The sequence below is a fragment of the Austrofundulus limnaeus genome, unplaced genomic scaffold (genome assembly GCF_001266775.1).
Source record: "Austrofundulus limnaeus strain Quisiro unplaced genomic scaffold, Austrofundulus_limnaeus-1.0 Scaffold1437, whole genome shotgun sequence".
NCBI lineage: Eukaryota > Metazoa > Chordata > Actinopteri > Cyprinodontiformes > Rivulidae > Austrofundulus > Austrofundulus limnaeus.
Window position 1 is genome coordinate 29,257 of NW_013953839.1, and position 5,055 is coordinate 34,311.

The 5,055-nt window shown below is 38.8% G+C and overlaps 1 protein-coding gene and 1 long non-coding RNA gene across 2 annotated transcripts in view; both read left to right on the plus strand.

Moving 5' to 3' along the window:
* The first annotated feature begins 4,215 nt into the window (after positions 1–4,215).
* Positions 4,216–5,055, plus strand: part of LOC106535386 (uncharacterized) — a 6,844-nt gene continuing 6,004 nt past the window's right edge. The window contains exon 1 of the long non-coding RNA XR_001312436.1: positions 4,216–4,698. This is a non-coding gene — a long non-coding RNA (uncharacterized LOC106535386). The remainder of the gene's footprint in view (positions 4,699–5,055) is intronic.
* Positions 4,870–5,055, plus strand: part of LOC106535385 (uncharacterized) — a gene marked incomplete in the record, with an annotated part of 1,654 nt that continues 1,468 nt past the window's right edge. The window contains 1 exon segment of the mRNA XM_014032387.1: positions 4,870–5,039.

Here is a 5,055-nt window from a genome sequence, read left to right on the forward strand (position 1 = left end):
AAGTACATTCTATTGATAATGTTAAAATGTATTTCAGACAAATGCAGTCTATTTAAAATGTACTTAAGTATATATTTTTCACCTGGGATAACACAGCTCTAATGCTCTTAAGACAAGTTGGAGTTGYCAAATATACAATTCATGTGAGTTAGAGATGTACTGGACATGCCTACAATGACTCTGTTTGTATTGAGATTAAATTTCACTGATTTTATTTTTTTTTTCCATGTTCAAAAGTCAAGAGACAGGACTGCGTACCTCTGTAATTCACATCTGGAAATGAAGAATCATCATGAACATCACTGGACATTCTGGAGACTCCTTCAGGAACATCAGCTCACAGCCCAGTGAAATATGACTGTTGTTGAACAGGTTAGTGTGAGGATTTATTTTTGTGTCTTTCTGTGTTGGTACTGTGATGGTCTGATAAATATAGAGGATACTCTGCCTCTTGCCCACTGACKACTGCTTATCTGCACCAAACCAACACAGCAAAATTTGTATGGCCAAGTTCTGGTCCACAAAATGCACTAACAATTGGCTAAGATACCACAAAGAATGATGGCMGTTTGGTRGCACTGAATCTCAGTAYAATCCCCACTGACTGTCCAATAATTTCAGAAAGAGGAAGATAATATTTATTATTATCTTTGAAAAGTTCACTGGGATTACATTTATTGTGGTGCTGTATAAATATATGGAATTTAAAAACTTTATTTAAAATTGACACAAGAAACATTAATATCACTGACACAGAATGGATTGTTTTTTTGTATTTTTATGAAACTTAAATGAGTGTGAGCTATCAAAGATGCTGTGATTCACAGTTTTTGAGCTCTAGAAGTGTCCACAGACAGACATGTCGACTGTACRTCAGTACTACACACATGCAGTGGAAAACGAAAGCTTTAAAGAAATCTATTTGTAATTTAAATGGAAATGTAATGAGTCCATGGTGGCAGTGAATTAGCCTGCTGATCGACTGATTATGTCAAGGACAAATAGGTAAACAAACATATCCATTAGGCTCCTGCATGTGCTCCCTGCTGAGGATGAGTCCTGGAGGATCGCTAAGAGCGAAGACGACAATGTGTCTGAGTTCAATGAGTAAGGAGAGATAATGACAGAAAATACTGTCAAGTTTTCTTTTTTGTTTTTTTGTTTTTTCTGATGAGACTCAATGAGTAAATACAAATAACTTAAAACAAAAGTAAACACCATCTCACTAATAATAAAGCCTCACTGTGACCAGGGGTGGACTGGGGCAAAAAGTGGCCCGGGAATTTGGAAATTTAGTAATTTAGGGATTTAGGGATTGGGAAACAGTGTTTTTTTTAACACTAATGTAAGTCAAAATTTTGGTATAAATATTTGGTCCTACAGTGTGTGGTGTACAGCCACACGGCAAGAGACAACACACCAGACGAAAACATATTTCATTCATGAACATTCAAATGGCAGATGTGAAATCACGCGAGACTTCTTGAAATCTTGCGAGAATCATGATAATCTGGATGTCTTTAAGATTGTCCGAAAGGCAAAATCAGGCCAGAATTCGGCACAATTATCCTGTCTTGTGAGGCAAGTCTGTATGCTTCATTAAAAAAATAATTCAAAGTCTTTATATCTGGGCAGCTTGGCCCAATGTGTGTGGCAGCTGTTCTCCAGGGTTGGGGTTTCAACCCTCAGCTCCTACACAAAAATAACCTGCAGAAATTAAATGGTATATATACACTTTCACTTGAATATGTTTAAAGTGCATTAAAACCCTTACACACCACCAGTAATTTCTGCTCCCCCTCACTAAGGTAGCTACACTCAATCAGGCGTCTTAATTACCACAGCTAATTCTTCTTAATAGGAACCCAATGAAGAGCTTCTTTAGTTCGATGGGCTGTCAGAATAACTTCAATACTGCCTATTAGTCAAAGCACACAGAAAGATTCTTGTGTTAAACTAGGAAAATCTGTTGGACTTCAGAAATTGGTCTAAAATGTTTTTTTTTCACATAAGTCCGTTTGTTTATGTGTTTAAATGTCATTGTCAAATCTTATAGTGAAATACAAAACAGGTAAAAACTAAATAGAACACCTGACAAGGTATTAATACAACAGAGTACATCACAGAGCTGTCAGCATAAAAGTAGAAAATATTGTTTGATACTTTTAAGTCATGATTGTTAAAATATATTTCTGACACATTTGGCAAACTAAAATGTACAAATGTGTGAATAAAAATAGTTATCTGAGGTTTTAGTTATTAATAGAAGATATTTTTGTATAAACTTCATTTTCTGAAAAAATGCAGAGAGTTCTGAATAATATGGCTGAAATTTGTTAAAGCAGCTGAAATGGAGTTTTTAAAGCTAAAAACAAAGCAAAACAATAGCTAAAATGTAAACATGCATCCATCCATCATCTATACCTGCTWATTCCTTTCAGGGTCACTGGTGTCCATATCCAGCAGTCACAGTGCGAGGGGCGGGGTACACCCTGGACAGGTCTCCAGTCCAGCAGGGACACATGGAGACAAACGAGACAAACAACCATTCACTCTCTCACTCAAACCTAGGGACAATTTAGAGTTATCAATTAACCTAACAGTCATGTTTTTGGTCTGTGGGAGGGAGCCGGAGTACCCGGAGAGAAACCACGCATGCACAGAGATGTAGCCCCTTATTTACTCAGATTATATTAAATAAGTAGGCTCTGGGTTCTTTTTTTTTACAGTGTACTCTCGTACTATATGCTTCTAGCTTAACTTTTTTCTTAATAAAATAAATTTGGGTCTCTGAAACTTACTTTTAAAAGTTACATTTCCTGTTAAAGGGAATACCAATGTTAATAAAATTACACTTTACACAGGTTAATGCAGAACATAATAACCCTCCTTTAGTTAAAAAAAATAATAAACAAATTAGGTGACAGGTTTTTGCAATCAGGCTAAAACACAACAAATGTCCAATTGTAGTGAATTCCCACCCACAGTGTAAACCAAACTTTCTAGAATTTGCTGTCCGCAACTAAATCTAAAGCCAGTACAAATACACCGTTTGTTGCAGGCCTGTATCGACGCTTGTGTGTGCAGAAATCCAATTAAACCCCCGAAACAGGAGTTTATTCACTCCAAGAGCAAAAATAAAAATAACTTAAGACTCAGTACCTTGTAAACRTGAAATTCCCACTAGATTATTCCAGGCCAACAGGTTGTCCTCGCTCCTTGAGATCCTCTGAGCGTCCAAACAGCAGTCCACAGATGATCAAAGAGATGGACTCCATGTGCTCCACAGCTACTTGTTTTCATTCCCACGTTGCCAGAGGTACTCTGAATGACACGGGCACTCAGAGTGACTATCTGGAGTCCGTCCGTTGTTATCCAGTCCGGTAACAATCCTCTGCAGCTTCTTAAGATCCATGAGATTAGCGAAACAGCAGCCTACAGAAGTCCTCATTAGCATACGGCTGCATCAGCAGAATCATGTGACAGTTGAGGTCCAAACACAACTGCAACTTGCTTTGGTGTCTTGACTTTTGTTTTCTGTCTGTCAGAACAGTTCTGGTTTTTCTCATAAATTGGCAATCTCACATGTTGGCCAGTAGGAAGGATGTGATCTCTGTGGATGGTTTTCAGTCGACCACTTCCATTGTCTTTTTTCAGTTGGTACACAGGAAGGTTGGGCATTTTTCCAACAACTTGATAAGGTATAGGACTCCATCTTGTTTGCAACTTATGCTTCCCTTTTAGACCCCAGTTCTTTAGCAAGACTCTGTCTCCTATATCTAAAGACTGGAAATCAATTCTTCTGTCATAAGCCGTTTTGTTCTTTTGATGGAGTTTGTCTGCTGCCTCGGATACTAGCTTGTAGGCTTAATGGAGATCATCTTTGAGCTTTGAAACATAGAGGGAGTGACTCTYTTCAGTTTTGTCAGTTGTCGTTCCAAAGCACAAGTCTACTGGCAGTCTGGCTTCATGGCCATACATCAAAAAATGGGGTGAAACATCTTGTGCTGTTATAAGCATGGACCAAATAGAAACATTTTGACTCCACTGATGTTCTTTCTCTTTGCTGAGAGTACACAACATTGACAACAACGTTTGATTAAACACTCTGGCTGGGGGTCTCCTTGCGGATGATATGGGGTAGTCCATGATTTTCTTATCCCCATATTCTTCAACAGGTCTTCATCCCTGGTCAGAATGGATATGAGCTGGTAGTGTCACAGACCATTGCAAAGTTTATCTGATTGTTTTGGATTGTATTTTATCTTTTTTGTATTTTGGGTTCTTTATTTAACATTTGGTGTTTTGGATTGAGCATGTTTTTCTTTTACTCAACTCATCCTGATAATCTGCTGGTAATTGCTTCCTCTCCCTGAACTGAATTGCTGGATTCTCATTGGCTGAGAGAATGAGTCCCATGCCCTCTTAAGCTGGACAATTAAAACCAGGTGGGGGAAGTTGGAAGAGGGGGAGAGGACCATCCCACTGCTCAGCTCCTCCAAACCTGGTCAACCTGTCAACCCTGCAGCGAGGCGGCTTGGTGTGGTCTTTGATTCAACGCTCACAATTGTTCAACTAAAGGAAAAGCACAAGTGAGAGCACAGGACGTGGGTGTGCAGCTGGAACGTGCAGGCTCTGAAAGGACCAACCATAACTGGGTTCATTGGAGTGGAGATCTAGCAGCTGGCCTCCATACAGGTGGATAGGTGGATGGAACAGTTTCCTGCCAGGACTGCGTGGTGATCTCCCCTGCTGGTGTGGTGACAGACTTTAAATGAAAAGCATGAGATGAACTGAACTGAGCTGTGCAATGGGAGACTTGGACTGTTGTTTTTTTTGGATAACCTGTTTCTTCCTTTTGCAGATTTTTCTCTTTCAGAGATTGTTTTATTCAATTTTAATCTAGGTTTTTCTTAATTGTTGTTTTTACAAATAAATGTGAATTTCACTTTTAGACCAATTATATTCTCCACTCTTCATTGCGATTGTGTGACGGGAAAACTAACCGATTGTAAGAAAGCAGTTAAAAGCTGTGACATTAGCAGTATTGTTAGC